This window comes from Vulpes vulpes, chromosome 13 (assembly GCF_048418805.1).
Source record: "Vulpes vulpes isolate BD-2025 chromosome 13, VulVul3, whole genome shotgun sequence".
NCBI classification, from domain to species: Eukaryota; Metazoa; Chordata; class Mammalia; order Carnivora; family Canidae; genus Vulpes; species Vulpes vulpes.
In genome coordinates, this window is record NC_132792.1 from 64,230,168 (window position 1) to 64,247,761 (window position 17,594).

Genomic DNA, 17,594 nt, shown 5'->3' on the forward strand with positions numbered 1-17,594 from the left:
AACCTGCCTGGATGCAAACTCTAGGTTTCTATCTGACTTCAGCAAGGCGGGAGCCAGCTTTGCACTGAGCTGAAAAGAGGAATGGATAAATGTTCAAGTCCCAGCTCTACTGCTTGTATTTTTTCACCAATCTGAAGACACATTTAACTTGTATGAAATTGAGGCGTACTCTAAAATCAATGACATTTTTGCATATTGTCATAGCTTAACTTTCAGCATGTTTTCGTTGTTAGTGGAACATAAAATAATAATGAGTGACCTAAGTTGAGTTACGTTCAGTGAAATTGTACAGGAGTTTTAACTAAAAATCAGCCAATGGACTGAAATTTTATGGTAAGTGTGCAGTAATGTAGTATGTCTAATTAATATAGCAGACAACTTAAATAAGATATCTAAGTTGACCACAAGCTAAACATAAATCAGTGGTATAGTGTTTTGAATAAAGAAACAAAGAAGCAAACCAAATATATGTGATACATTCATTTCATTCATTCAGAAAATACTTTTGGAGTGTCTGCTAGTGCTTTGGCACTATACTAGGCACTGGGACACAAAAATAAGTAAGCCTAGTTTCTGACCTCCAGAATGTCATAGGAGAGAAGATGGGAAGGGAATTAATTAGACTGTGACACGACACTAAAATTATATGGAAAGTAAAAAGTGGGGAGAAGACCAATATAATGATCAGGAGGTAAGAGGAGACAGAATAGGTTTCCCTAAAGACATTACATATGAGCTAGATATTAACTCCATTAGTTGACATATGACATTGTATTCGTTTTAGGTATACAACATAGTGATTTGCTATTTGTATATATTATAATATCACCACAATAAGCATAGTTATTATCCCACATAGTTACAAATTTTTTTCTTGTGAGGAGAACTTTTAAGGTCCATTCTTTTAGCAACTTTCAAATATACTGTATATGTAATGTATGATATTAGTGTATTAAGTTTAAATTTCCTGAATTTGATAATTATATTCTGGATATGTAAGAAAATTTTCTTGTTTTTAGGAGATACAAACTGAGATATTTAGGGGTAAATAGTGATAATATCTGTAATTTACTGTCAAAAGGCTCAGCGGAGTAATAATTGTATGTGTGTGCAAGTGTGTAAATGTGTGTGCACGTGTGTATGTGTGTGTGTGTGCGTAGGGAGAGAAAATATACAGCAAATGTGGCAAATGTTAGAAACTGAAGAATCAATTTGAAGTTTCCTGTCATTTGCATTTTTTCAAAATAAAAAGAATTTCTTCTCAAAAGTTTAAATATTTAATTCTAAAATTTCCTAAAGAAAAAATAGAATCTTTTTATAATTAAAGTTAGATATGCATTGGGGAAGGACTATTTAGCAATCATGTAGATTATCTTTGAAACATTAATATTGGATTATAAAATTGGATATCAAATTACTAATATCTCAATATCCATAGTTGGGCCTGCTATATCCATTGTATATCTCAAGTATCTGGAGCAGTAGTTTACTTTGAACTAACACCATGTTGGCCTCTGAGTACTTTTATAGTTAGCTAAATATGAAAAAATCTTGTTTTGATGAAGTAATTAAAATCTGTAAATGGTCATCATGGGATAAAGAACTTCCTCCAAATTATTATTATGTATATGTCAGTTGTTTGAACACAATGTAAAATTCTATTGCTATAATACCATATATTAATAAGGGAGATTTTTAAAAAAGCAAATCATGTAATATTTGGTTTCAACTCATGTCTTCATGGAAAGAACTTTTATTTTTATTTTTTTAAAGATTTTGTTTGTTTATTCATGATAGACAGAGAGAGAGAGAGAGAGAGAGAGAGAGGCAGAGACACAGGCAGAGGGAGAAGCAGGCTCCATGCTGGAAGCCCGTCACGGAACTCGATCCCAGGACTCCAGAATTGCGCCCTGGGCCAAAGGCAGGCACTAAACTGCTGAGCCACCCAAGGATCCTGGAAAGAACTTTTAATATCTATTCTGTGGACCAATAATTGGAACAATTGTGAACTAGCACATCCTCTTTTATACATCTTCTGACAAGCTTTCATCCTGGTTCCTCAGGAAACTGGTAATTACACTCACAATCATATTAATTACAGCTTCTACCACCAGCTCCTTTTTAGGGACACCATATGCCAGGCATCATGCTAAGGATTTTATATATAAGGTATATCTCTTTGTAAATATATAGTTTAAAAAAATCCATTCTGACACTGTTTTAATTGGCATATTTTGTCCATTTGTATTTGATATAATTGCTGACATACTTGGGTTTATAGCTACCATCATCTTATTATGTTTTCTGTTTGACCCACCTATAAGATGTGCCCTTTTCTCTCATTTATTGCCTTCCTTTGGATATTCTTTACAATATTCTTTAAATATTCTTTACAATAGCATATTTTCTCTGTATTATTAGTTATATGTCCTATCATTTTATAAAAGTAGTTACTACAGAAATTATAGCATGTATTCTTATTCAGTCTAATACAAAGATTAATTTTATCACTTCTATAAGAATCCTAGGATCTTAAAATACTGTAAATTCATTTACTTCTTATTGTTGTCATGCATTTTAATTCTGAACACATTTTTAACCCCCATAAGACATTATTAATTTGTTTTGAACAGTCAGTACTCATTTAGACTTACCTACTGTCTAGTCTGCTCAAGCTGCTTTAACAAAATGCCAGATTGAGTGGCTTAAACAACAGGAGTGTATGTATGTATGCATGTATGTATGTATATATGTATTTATTTATTTAAATATTTTATTTTTTTAAAGTAATTTCTGTGCCCATTGTGGAGCTTGAATTTACAACCTAATTATCCAGAGTCCTATGCTTTACCAACTTAACCAGATACCCCAATGGGAATTTTTTGGGGCGGGGGAAATAAACTTTTTTTTTTCCTTTTTTTTTTAAATTGGACTTCAGTTTGCCAACATATAGCATAACACCCAGTGCTCATCCCGTCAAGTGCCCCTCTGAATGCCCATTACCCAGTTACCCCCACCCCCTTTCCACCACCCCTTGTTCGTTTCCCAGAGTTAGGAGTCTCTCATGTTTGTCACCCTCTCTGATAATTTCCCACTCATTTTTTCTCCTTTCCCCTTTAATCCCTTTCACTATTTTTTATATTCCCCAAATGAATGAGACAATATAATGTTTGTCCTTCTTCGATTGACTTATTTAACTCAGCATAATACCCTCCAGTTCCATCCACGTTGAAGCAAATGGTGGGTATTTGTTATTTCTAATGGCTGAGGAATATTCCATTGTATACATAAACCACATCTTCTTTATCCATTCATCTTTCGATGCACACCGAGGCTCCTTCCACAGTTTGGCTATTGCGGCCATTGCTGCTATAAACATTGGGGTGCAGGTGTCGCGGCATTTCACTGTATCTGTATCTTGGGGTAAATCCCCAGCAGTGCAATTGCTGGGTCGTAGGGAAGCTCTATTTTTACCTGTTTGAGGCACCTCTACACAGTTTTCCAGAGTGGCTGCACCAGTTCACATTTCCGACAGTGCAAGAGGGTTCCCCTTTCTCCACATCCTCTCCAACATTTGTTGTTTCCTGTCTTGTTAATTTTCCCCATTCTCACTTGTTAATTTTCCCCATTCTCACTGGTCTCACTGGTGTATCTGGTGTGAGGTGGTATCTCATTGTGGTTTTGATTTGTATTTCCCTGATGGCCAGTGATGCGGAGCATTTTCTCATGTGCATGTTGGCCATGTCTATGTCTTCCTCTGTGAGATTTCTCTTCATGTCTTTTGCCCATTTCATGATTGGATTTTTTGTTTCTTTGCTGTTGGGTTTAATAAGTTCTTTATAGATCTTGGATACTAGCCCTTTATCTGATATGTCATTTGCAAATATCTTCTCCCATTCTGTAGGTTGTCTTTTAGTTTTGTTGACTGTATCCTTTGCTGTGCAAAAGCTTCTTATCTTGATGAAGTCCCAATAGTTCATTTTTGCTTTTGTTTCTTTTGCCTTTGTGGATGTATCTTGCAAGAAGTTACTGTGGCCGAGTTCAAAAAGGGTGTTGCGGGTGTTCTCCTCTAGGATTTTGATGGAATTTTGTCTCACATTTAGATCTTTCATCCATTTTGAGTTTCTCTTTGTGTATGGTGTAAGAGAATGGTCCAGTTTCATTCTTCTGCATGTGGATGTCCAATTTTCCCAGCACCATTTATTGAAGAGACTGTCCTTTTTCCAGTGGTTAGTCTTTCCTCCTTTGTCGAATATTAGTTGACCATAAAGTTGAGGGTCCACTTCTGGATTCTCTATTCTGTTCCATTGATCTATGTGTCTGTTTTTGTGCCAGTACCACACTGTCTTAATGACCACAGCTTTGTAGTACAACCTGAAATCTGGCATTGTGATGCCCCCAGCTATGGTTTTCTTTTTTAATATTCCCCTGGCTATTCGGGGTCTTTTCTGACTCCACACAAATCTTAAGATAATTTGTTCCAACTCTCTGAAGAAAATCCATGGTATTTTTTTTATTAAAGATTTTATTTATTAATTCATGAGAGAGAGACACACACACAGAGAGAGAGAGAGAGAGAGGCAGAGACACAGGCAGAGGGAGAAGCAGGCTCCATGCTGGGAGCCCAAAGTAGGACTCGATCCCGGGTCTCCAGGAACATGCCCTGGGCTGAAGGCAGCGCTAAACTGCTGAGCCACCAGGGCTGCCCAGTCCATGGTATTTCGATAGGGATTACATTAAATGTGTAAATTGCCCTGGGTATCATTGACATTTTCACAATATTAATTCTTCTAATCCATGAGCATGAAATATTTTTCCCTCTCTTTGTGTCTTCCTCAATTTCTTTCAGAAGTGTTCTGTAGTTCTTAGGGTATAGATCCTTTACCTCTTTGGTTAGATTTATTCCTAGGTATCTTATGCTTTTGAGTGCAATTGTAAATGGGATTGACTCCTTAATTTCTCTTTCTTCAGTCTCATTGTTAGTGTATAGAAATGCCACTGGTTTCTGGGCATTGATTTTGTATCCTGCCACACTGCCCAATTGCTGTATGAGTTCTAGCAATCTTGGAGTGGAGTCCTTTGGGTTTTCTATGTACAGTATCATGTCATCTGCAAAGAGGGAGAGTTTGACTTCGTCTTTGCCAATTTGAATGCCTTTTACTTCTTTTTGTTGCCTGATTGCTGAGGCTAAGACTTCTAGTACTATGTTGAATAGCAGTGGTGAGAGTGGACATCCCTGTCTTGTTCCTGATCTTAGGGGAAAAGCTCCCAGTGTTTCCCCATTGAGAATATTTGCTGTGGGCTTTTCGTAGATGGCTTTTAAGATGCTGAGGAATGTTCCCTCTATCCCTACACTCTGAAGAGTTTTGATCAGGAATGGATGCTGTAGGGATCCCTGGGTGGCGCAGCAGTTTGGCGCCTGCCTTTGGCCCGGGGCGCGATCCTGGAGACCCGGGATCGAATCCCACGTCGGGCTCCCGGTGCATGGAGCCTGCTTCTCCCTCTGCCTATGTCTCTGCCTCTCTCTCTCTCTCTGTGACTATCATAAATAAATAAAAATTTAAAAATTAAAAAAAAAAAAAGGAATGGATCCTGTATTTTGTCAAATGCTTTCTCTGCATCTATTGAGAGGATCATATGGTCTTGGTTTTTCTCTTGCTGATATGATGAATCACATTGATTGTTTACGAGTGTTGAACCAGCCTTGCATCCATGGGATAAATCCCACTTGGTCATGGTGAATAATTTTCTTAATGTATTGTTGGATCCTATTGGCTAGTATCTTGTTGAGAATTTTTGCATCTGTGTTCATCAGGGTTATTGGTCTATAATTCTCCTTTTTGGTGGGGTCTTTGTCTGGTTTTGGAATTAAAGTGATGCTGGCCTCATAGAACGAATTTGGAAGTATTCCATTCCTTTCTATCTTTTGGAACAATGTTAGTAGAATAGGTATGATTTCTTCTTTAAACGTTTGATAGAATTCCCCTGGGAAGCCATCTGGCCCTGGGCTTTTGTGTCTTGGGAGGTTTTTGATGACTGCTTCAATTTCCTCCCTGGTTATCGGCCTGTTGAGGTTTTCTGTTACTTCCTGTTCCAGTTTTGGTAGTTTGTGGTTTTCCAGAAATGCATCCATTTCTTCTAGATTGCCTATAGATGCTCATAATAAGTTTTAAAAATTGTTTGTATTTCCTTTGTGTTGGTGGTGATCTCTCCTTTCTCATTCATAATTTTATTAATTTGAGTCTTCTCTCTCTTCTTTTTAATAAGGCTGGCTAATGGTTTATCTATCTTATTAATTCTTTCAAAGAACCAACTCCTGGTTTTGTTAATCTGTTCCACAGTTCTCCTGGTCTCTATTTCATTGAGTTCTGCTTGAATCTTTATTAGTTCTCTTCTTCTGCTGGGTGTAGGATCTATTTGCTGTTTTTTTTCTCCAGTTCCTTTAGGTGCAAGGTTAGCTTTTGTATTTGGGTTCTTTCCAGTTTTTGGATGGATGCTTGTATTGCGATGTATTTCCCCCTCAGGACTGCTTTTGCTGTATCCCAAAGATTTTGAATGGTTGTTTCTTCATTCTCACTAGTTTCCATGAATCTTTTTAATTCTTCTCTAATTTCCTGGTTGACCCTTTCATCTTTTAGCAGGATGGTCCTTCACCTCCACGTGTTTGAAATCCTTCCAAACTTCTTGTGATTTAGTTCTAGTTTCAAAGCATTATGGTCAGAAAATATGCAGGGGACGATCCCAATCTTTTGGTATCAGTTAAGACCTGATTTGTGACCCAGTATGTGGTCTCTTCTGGAGAAAGTTCCATGTGCACTTGAGAAGAATGTGTATTCAGTTGAGTTTGGATATAAAGGTCTGTAAATATCTGTGAAATCCATCTGGTCCAGTGTATCATTTAAAGCTCTTGTTTCTTTGGAGATGTTGTGCTTAGAAGAACTGTCGATTGTAGAGAGTGCTATATTCAAGTCACCAAGTATAAGTGTATTATTATCTAAGTATGTGTTACCTTTGGATATTAATTGATTGATATACTTGGTGGCTCTCACATTCGGGGCATAAATATTCACGATTGTTAGGTCCTCTTGTTGGATAGATCCTTTAAGTATGATATAGTGTCCCTCTTCATTTCTTACTGAAATGGGATAAACTTTAATTTATCTTTGGGATAAATTTATCTTCTTACTGAAATGGGATAAACTTTAATTTATCTTTGGGATAAATTTATCTTTGGGATAAATTTAACTTTGGGATAAACTTTAATTTATCTGATGTAAGGATGGCTACCCCTGCTTTCTTTTGAGGACCATTTAAATGGTAAATGGTTCTCCAACCTTTTGTAAAGGCTGTAGATGTCCTTATGTATAAAATGAGTCTCTTGTAAACAGAAAATGGATGGGTCTTACTTTTTTATCCAGTCTGAAACTCTGTGCCTTTTGATGGGGTCATTAACCCATTCACGTTCAGAGATACTATTGAAAGATATGAATTTAGTGTCATCATGATACCTATTCAGTCCCTGTTTTTGTGGATTGTTTCCTTGGACTTCCTCTTTCTTTTACAGGGTCCCCCTTAATATTTCTTGCAGAGCCGGCTTGGTGGTCACATAGTCTTTCAGTTTCTGCCTATCTTGGAAGCTCTTTATCTCTCCTTCTATTCTGAATGAGAGCCTTGTTGGATAAAGTATTCTTGGCTGCATGTTCTTCTCATTTAGGACCCTGAATATATCCTGCCAGCCCTTTCTGGCCTGCCAGGTCTTGTGGAGAGGTCTGCTATTATTCTAATGCTTCTCCCCATAAAAGTTGGGGATTTCTTGTGTCTTGCTGCTTTAAAGATCTTCTAACTTTGGAATTTGCAAGTTTCACTATTAAATGTCAAATGTTGAGTGGTTTTTATTGATATTAAGGGGGGATCTCTCTATCTCTTGGATCTGAACGCCTGTTTCCCTTCCCAAGTTAGGGAAGTTCTCAGCTATGATTTGTTCAAATACAGTTTCTGGACCTCTGTCCCTTTTGGCACCCTCAGGAACCCCAATTAAACAGATATTTTTCCTTCTGAGGCTGTCATTTATTTCCCTTAACCTATCCTCATGATCTTTTAATTGTTTTTCTCTTTTTTCCTCAGTTTTCCCTCCTTGCCATCAACTTGTCTTCTATGCCACTCACTCGTTCTTCTACCTCATTAACCCTCATCATTAGGACGTCCAGTTTATATTGCATCTCATTTAATTGACTTTTAATTTCGGCCTGATTAGATCTAAATTCTGCAATCATGAAGTCTCTTGAATCCTTTATACTTTTTTCCAGAGCCACCAGTAGCTTTATAATTGTGCTTCTGAATTGGCTTTCTGACGTCAAATTGTAATCCAAATTCTGTAACTCTGTGGCAGAGAATACTGTTTCTGATTCTTTCTTTTGTGGTGAATTCTTTCTTTTTTTTTAATTTTTATTTATTTATGATAGAGAGAGAGAAGCAGAGACATAGGCAGAGAGAGAAGCAGGCTCCATGCACCAGGAGCCCGACATGGGATTCGATCCCGGGTCTTCAGGATCGCACCCTGGGCCAAAGGCAGGTGCTAAACCTCTGCGCCACCCAGGGATCCCTGAATTCTTCTTTCTAGTCATCTTGCTCAGTGCAGAGTGACTGTATGAGTGGGCTGCATCAGGAATTTCAACCATGACCTAAGTAAATTTCACCCTAGATGATTCCGCCGACGTCAGAGACCAGAAATTGAAAACAAAGATCAGAATGAAATAAAACAAAAGGACCACTAAAGTGAAAAGCAAACTTTAAAACAAAGTAGTAAAATATAAAAGGCCAGGAATACTAAAGAAGAGAGAAAAAAATAAAAGAAAAAGAAAAAAGAAATTAAAAAAAGAGAAGGAAAAAAGGGGGGGCTGGGAGATGGTGGTGGTGATGAAGTTGAAGTGGTAGGAGAATGTAGCATACCTGAGGGGTCCTAGAGGATGATCCTTTTGCTTCTGAGTATATTAAGTTCTGTATGTTAGAAGATGCTCAGCCCCAAATTTATATAAACCAGAAATACTTGTAGAAGGCCCTAATACTGACCACCAAAACATAAATGAGATAAAAGAATGTGCAGAATGGGGATGAGGAATATCACAGAATGAACCAGCACAGTATACCACTTGGTTCTGGGTGCATGCTGGTCATGTTTTAGAAGGTATTAACTTACAACATTGTAGAGCAAAATGAGGCAGAGGAAACAAAAAACACAAAACAACAAAAAAAACATATCTTGTATATCTCCCAAAATTGAGTATGTTGAAGGGAATCTAGAAGTGGAAAATATATCTAGGACATGTAATTGTAGAAATATGAAAGTCAAAAAGGAAGAATCTTAAAAATGAAGAGGTGGTAAAATATTGTAGTTAAGGTGGGAAAAGAGAAAAAAATATTGGAAATTTACAGTCTGATATAAAACAAGTTGTACTGGAAAAAGGGGGAAAAAAAAGAGGGGTACCCTCTGGTTCTATATACTGTAAATCCCTTGACTTCCCCTGGAGTTTTCCAGTGCTGTTTGGTCAAGAACTTGTTCATCCCCTGTTCTTCCAGCTGGTCTTCTCGGGGAGGGGCCTGCTGTACTGACTCTCAGGTGTGTGTACCTGGGGGAGCTGCCCTGCCCCCCAATGGGTGCTGGGCTCAGTGGGAGCTGTTTATCCTGTGAGGCCCCTGTTCCCTGGTGGCCCTGCCCCTCCCAGGCACAGGATGACACCAGGAGGAACAAGCACACTGGCAGCAGCCAGCTCTCCAGCTCTAGAGTCAGCTCCCGCAGTAACTACTGCAGCTCCCAGTCCACACTGGCTTGGTTGCTCCGGGAGTGGGGGGCGCTGATCTGCACAGCTTGGGGGCCCCTGACGGCAGGAGCATCCTCCCTGTCCTGTGTCCTCCTCCCCTCTGCCTGTCCCGGGGGTAGCCCAGGATCCTGGCTGTGTCTGCTGGTGCCCTGGGATCCCGGGCTTGCGCTGCTGGAATCGCCTCCCAGGCCGCGGCTTCCGAAGGCAGCAGGGCGCAGCCCCCTCCGCCCGGAGCCCCCGCCGGACCCGCTTCTCCCCGAGGCCCCGCCGGGCGCGCTCCAGCCCTTTGCTGAGCTCCGCCTGCGCTGTGCAGCGCGCTCTCCCCGGGGCGCCCCTCCTCTGTTAGTGACCTCGGGAGACTGGAGGCTCCGCTGCCCCTCCTGCGGTTCTGCTGAGTTCCCAGGTGAGCACTTTCCCTCCGGGAAGAATCCAGTGCGAATTTTTTTAAAGTTCCTGCTTCTCTGGGGCTGGGCTTTCCTGTCCCAGGGGCTCTCACCGCTGGCCTTAGCCCAGCTCCTGGAGGGGGGGGGGGGGGGGGACCTCTCCAACTTGATTCTTTTTTATTTTTTATTTTCCTTCTTCCTACCTTGTTAGACGCGAAAACCCTTCTCTCTGTGCCGTTCCGGCTGTTCTCTCTTTAAATCTCAGGTTGAATTCATAGGTTTTCAGGATGATTTGAAAGTAACCTAGGTAAGTTGGTGGGGCCAGGTGAGGTGAGAACCCTTGCCCTCCCTCTCCGGGAATTTATTTTATCCCAGTTCAGGAGCCTAGAAGTTCAAGATAAAGGTGCTGCCAGGATTGGTTTCCTCTGAGGCTTCTCTGCTTGGTCTGCTAAAATAGCCACTATCTAGCTGCCTCTTCACATGGTTATACCTCTCTGCACATGTGTCCTTGGTGTTTCTCTGTGAGTCCTAATCTTTTTTTTTTTTTTAATTTTTATTTATTTATTTATGATAGTCACAGAGAGAGAGAGAGAGAGAGAGAGAGGCAGAGACACAGGCGGAGGGAGAAGCAGGCTCCATGCACCGGGAGCCCGACGTGGGACTCGATCCCGGGTCTCCAGGATCGTGCCCTGGGCCAAAGGCAGGCGCCAAACCGCTGCACCACCCAGGGATCCCCTGTGAGTCCTAATCTTTTCTTCTTGTAAAGACTGGTCAGATTGGATTAGGGCCCACTGTAATAGCTGCATTTTAATTACTCTTTTAAAGACCTATCTCCAATATAGTCATATTCTGGGGTATAATATTATATAGCCTTTCTGGTTCAACTTATAGACTTCTGTTATTTTCTGGTTGTTAAATGTTCTCATTTTATGCTGAATCCATGTCTTTTATTTCTAGGGAGATTCCTCATCTAGAAAGCCAACAGATCTCAGGTGATTATAAGATGAGAAGTAGTTGGATTACTTCATTTATACTAGTTTATGATGGATTCCATAGCCAGATGTTTTATCATTTCCAGAAAATATTTATTTTTATACTTGTGTATTACCTTAAAGAAATGTGCCATACTTTGCACTGGGCATGGGGCCTGTCTAGGATTCTCTGTCTCTCTTTCTGCCCCTTCTCCCCTCCCATCTCTCTTTCTCGCTCTGTTCTCTAAAAAAAAAAAAGAAAGAAAGAAAAAGAAAAAGAAAAAAAAAAGAAAGAAAAAGAAAAAAAATGTGCCTTAAAAATAAAATTTTTAGATAATCCTCTGTACCAATTATTCTCTGTTCTTTTTCAACTCTATTAATAATACTTTATTTTATTATGTTATGTGTGTGTATGTGTACATGTTTATATTAGTATCACCTATATAGCTTTATATAGTTCTATGAACTTTATTTACATGGCTATAGTTTTCTATATTTCTTTCTAGGTGATCAGGTTTTAAGAGAGAGATTCCTTGTCTATTTTATTTTTTAATACTCCTTTACAACCTTCTATAGTACTAGGTACTAAATTAACATTTATTTAATTTAATTTTAATATAGTTTTGGTGAAGTGGGATGACTTACTAGAATTTTAAAAATAACATCACACAGGTAGTTTCTGATCTGAAATATGTTTAACATTGAACATTAAAAGAAGAAAAGAGAAGTATAAGATATATTAGTATCTTATAGCCTGACCAAGGAGGGAAGCTGGGGGAAAAGAATCTATTAGTATATGTGTGTTCCATTTTGCATGCTTCTTGATGAGTGGTATTCTTTCTCATAATAATTCACACATAGTCTACATGGAGAAACCATTTCTCACCTATCAAACTGGCAAAAATACAGAAGTTGGTAATGTACTTTGTTGGTGACTCTGTAGAGAAATAGAGTAAATGCTAACTGGGAAAACTTTCAGGAGGGAAAGTTGGTAATATTCGGTGATATTATATATACATTTATCCTCTGACCTGGCAATACCATTCCTAAAAACTAATCACAAAAGGAGCTGGCAAAAATATAAAAAGGTCATTTGGAAGCCTATTAAAAGTACTATTGGTAATAGCAAAACATTAGAAAATCCTGATGGTAAAAAAAGAAGTAGTTGAGTGAACTAAGCTGTCTGTACAAACTGGAGCACTGTGCAGCTGTAGAAGGGTATGAGGAATGTCTTTATACACTTTTATGAAACAATCTTCAGGATATATATTTTAGGTAGAAAAAAACAAGGTGGAGAAAAATATGTGTAATATGGTACCACTCATCTAAGGGCCTGGGGGTGTGGGGATGTGAATGTTTTTTAGGGCTACCATACAAAGTACCAATAAGTAATATGGGTGGCTTTAACAACAGAAGTTTATTCCTTCACAATTATGGAGGGTAGAAGTCCAAAATCAAGGTGCTAGCAGGGCCAGGCTCCTTCTGAAGGCTCAATGGAAGAATCCTTAATTGTCCCTTCCTAGCTATGGTGATGCTGGCTATCCTTGGCTTGTAACTGCTTCACTACAATCTCTGCTTCCATATTCACATGGCCATCTTCTTTTGTGTGTGTTTATGACTCTGATTCCAAATCTACTTCTTTGTCCTCTTATAAATATTTTGGTCCTGAATTAGGATCCATTCTAATCCAGTATGATCTCATTCTAACTTGCTTACATCTACAAAGATCCTATTTCCACATAAGGTCATAATCACAGGTACTTGAAGTTAGGACTTTAACATATCTTTTTGGGGGATACAATTCAACTCACAAGTACATATAAATGAGTATGTGTGTGTGTGTGTGTGTGTGTGTGCATGTGTGTGTGTGATGGAGGGGACAAAGGTGGAAATGTATATTCTCTGAATAAATATTGTTTTGTAGATTTGATTTTGGAATAATGTAAATATTCTCATAATTATAAAACAAAATTAAATTTAAAATTCTAGAAATTAAAAGCAAAATGAAATAAATGAATCACCTGAGTATTGAATTTGTGGCACAACCATATAGAAAGAAACTATTTTAGGTGACTTTGTAACACACTACTTTGACCATATTTCCAGAGTGGAATATGCCCTAAAGAAAATAGAACTGAAAAAATCTTAAAACTCTTCCCAATGGTTTTATTGTAGCTGGTAGTGTTGGCATTTTAATTTTAAGACTATTGAATGTGTATAGTATGGATGAAGTGAATAGTTATGTTTATATTATTGGGAAACAGGATTTGGGGATAGGACAAAGGATAAGTGAGGGAAAATGAAAAACTTTGTGGTTCTAAATTTACATTAGAAACATGAATTTGAATTAATGATATATCTTACACCTTAAAATGACAACAGAATAACAACATATTTCTAGCCCTGTTCATTGAAAAGGCCTGGAAGCAAGAGCCAACCCAGTAGTAATTAGCAAACTTCATGCCAAAGCATTGGTCTGTTAGCATCATTTCCTTCCTGAAGGAACCAGGATTCCTCAGAAAAATGGCTGATCTGCAGCAGAAGATGTTCAAGATGAGCCTGTAACATTTTATCATACTGCAGGGCACAGAAAATATCAAAGACTCCAGGAATATGTCCAAAGGATTCAAGTGTCACCCTGAAAAGGCCTCCATTGGCAAACAATGTGACAACTTTATCAATAAGGATAATAGCTACAATAGACTGAAACATCTCAATATGTTCTAATCTATAATTTTATAATGATTCAGAGGAAAAAATACCCTCAGCAATCACCTATGGAGAATACCAGGGAACTAACTCATTATTCTGAAAATCATCCATTTATCCTGCCTTTCTTATGTATCAGATCTCAGAGGAATCAAACAGTTGGGGAAGTTTCCTTTACTGAATGTTCAAGGAGTTGGACAAAGAAGAATGAAAATGACCACTTTAGAATTAATGAAATAATGGAAGAAAGAAGGAATGAATGGGGAAAATATATAGAAAATATAGAGAAATATCTATTCATGTCTTCTACCACTTTTGAGTTAATGAAATGGATCTAGTAATGATCACAAATGATTGTTAACATAAGAAAGAAAAGTAACAGGACAATAGCATCCCCTGATAGAAATATATACTCCAGCTATGAAGAACTTGTACCAAAAAGTGACATAAATGCAATGAGAATCTGATAAAGCTTCAAGCCATAATTACCAATCTATAGGAAATATAGGGGACAGAAGAATATGTTAATGACATCATAGGGATGTAAATAGCAAGACTTAAACAGTGGGAATTTCTGCAGGACAAATTACTTGGCTTCCTCAACGTATCAGTTTCAAGGAACACCTCCATGTTCCTCCTAAAAGGGAGAGAGATGAAGATGGAACCTATAGATTAAAAAGATTTAAGAAATAATATGAAGTAAGTGCAATGTGTAGATTTTATTTGAAATCTGTTTCAATTAGACTGAAAAATGTCTTAAATGACTTCTTTGGGAAACTTAAGCACTGTGTAAATACTTAATCATGTTTTTAAGCATAATGACATCATGGTTATTTATTTTTCTTAGAAAGAATACATACTGAAAAATTAAGAATGGAATTGCATTAAGTTTGAGATTTGTTTTAAAATAGTCTGAGTAAAATATAGATTAAACTATAAGATTGGCCATGAGTTGATCATTGTTGAATTTGAGTGGTAGGTACATAGGAGTATATTATATCATTTTTGTACATATTTGAAGCTTCTTAATAATAAAAACTTCTTTCTTTAGAGTGATAGTTAGAGAATCCTGAACAGGTTATTACAGCAGGTAAGGCCAAATTTATTCTATATTCAATAAATTTTAAAAAATTATATTAAATTTTATCAGCAAATACTCCAGAAATTATTGGCACTTTAGCTGGTAAGAAATAATTGTAATGATGATAGTAAAAGCAATAATTAACATTTTTTGAGTGTTTACTATGTTTTTGGTGCTGTATATATATAGTATCTTAATCCTCATAAAAAACCTTGAGGTAGTAACGTGAAATACCCATTTGATAGTTGGTACACTGAGACCCAGGGAAATGGCACACCTTGCCCAGGAGATTTGGACTCAGGAATTCTGATGGAAATTTCCTTTCTTTTTTTCTCACTTCTATTCTATTCTATTCTATTCTATTCTATTCTATTCTATTCTATTCTATTCTATTCTATTCTTCTATTCTATTTAAAACATTTTAAAAAATCCATTATTACAGTGTTATATTAGTTGTAGGTGTATGATGTAGTGATTTAATGATTTTATAGATTATTCAGTGCTCATCAAGGTTAGTGTCCTCTTTAATCCCCTTCACCTATTTCACCCATTCCTCACCCCACCACCACCTCCCCTCTAGTAACTATCAATTTGTTTCCTATAAAGAGTCTGTTTTTTGGTTTATCTCTTTATTTCTTTGTTTGTTTTGTTTCTTAAATTCCACATATGATTGAAATCATATGCTATTTTCTTTCCCTAACCAACTTCTTTTGCTTAGCATTAGACTGTCTAGATCCATTCATGTTGTTGCAAATGGCCAGATTTCATTCTTCTTAATGGAGTAATATTCCATTGAGTGTGTATGTATATGTACTTTACACACACACACACATATATATACATACATATGCTTCTTCTTTATTAATTCTCCTATCAATGAATACTTGGGTTGCTTCCATAATTTGGCTATTATAAATAATGCTGCAATAAATATAGAGTGCATGTATCTTTTCAAATTAGTGTTTTCATATTCTTTGGGTAAATATCCATAGTGGAATTGCTGGATCACATGGTAGTTCTATTTTTAATTTTTTGAGGAACCTGCATACTCTTTTCCACAGTGACTACCCCAGTTTGCATTCCCACCAGCAGTGCACCAGGGTTCTTTTTTCTCCATATCCTTGCCAACATTTGTTGTTTCTTGTGTTTTTGATTTTAGCCATTCTGACAGGATAAGGTGATATCTCACTGTGGTTTTGATTTGCATTTCCCTGATGATGAGTGATGTTGAGTATCTTTTCATGTGTCTGTTGGTCATCTGTATGACTTGGAGAAATATCTGTTCGTGTCTTCTGCCATTTTTAAATTGGATTATTTGTTTTATTGGTGTCAAGTTGTATAAGTTCTTTATATATTTTGTATACTAACCCTTTATTAGATATGTCATTGCAGATATCTTCCTCCATTCAGTAGTTTGTCTTTCATTTTTGTTGATGGTTTCCTTTGCTGTGGAGAAACTTTTATTTTTGGTTGTTTCTTTTGACTCAGGAGACACATCTAGAAAAATGTTGCCATGGTTGATGTCAAAGAAAGTGCTGCCTGTGCTCTCTTCTAGGATTTTTATGGTTTCAGATTTCACAGTTCAGGTCCCTTTTCCATTTTGAATTTATTTTTGTGTATGGTATAAGAAAGTGGTCTACTTTCATTCTTTTACATGTAGCTGTCTGGTTTTCTCAACACTATTTGTAGAAGGGAGTGTCTTTTTTCCCATTGCATATTCTTCCCTTCTTAGTGGAAGATTAATTGATAATATAATCATGAGTTCATTTCTGGGCTCTATTCTGTTCCATTGATCTGTGTGTCTATATTTGTGCCAGTATAATACTGTTTTGATGAATGTAGTTTTGTAGTATATCTTAAAATCTGGAATTGTGATACCTCTAATTTTATTCTTTTTCAAGACTGCTTTGGCTAGTCAAATTCTTTGTGGTTCCATTCAAATATTAGAGGATGATTTTTTTCTAGTTCAGTGAAAATTGCTGTTGGTATTTTGATAGGGATTGCCTTAAATCTGTAGTTTGATTTGGATAGTATGGACATTTTAATAATATTTGTTCTCCCAATCCAGGAGTATGGAGTATCTTCCTGTTTATGTCATCTTCAATTTCTTTCATCAGTGTTTTAAAGTTTTCAGAGTACAGGTCTTTCACTTCCTTAGTTAAGTTTCTTCCTAAGCATTCTATTATTTTTGGTGCACTTGCAAATGGGACTTTTTTTTTTTAATTTCTCTTTCTGCTACTTCATTATTAGTGTATAGAAATGCAATGGATTTTTATATATTGATTTTGTATCCTGCAACCTTACTGAATTCATTTATCCGTTCTACTAGTTTTTTCCAGTGGAGTCTTAGGGTTTTCTATATATACTATCATGTCATCTGTAAATAGTGAAAATTATACTTCTTCCTCACCAATTAGAATGCTTTTATTTCTTTTTCTTTTCTGATTGCTGTGGGTAGAACTTCTAGTACAATGGTGAAAAAAGTGATGAGTGTGGACATCCTTGTCTTGTTCTTGATGTTAGGGGGAAAGCTTCTAGTTTTTCACCATTGAGCACGATGCTAGCTGTGGGTTTTTCATATATGACCCTTATTATGTTGAGATATGTTCCCTCTAAATCTACTTTGGTTAGA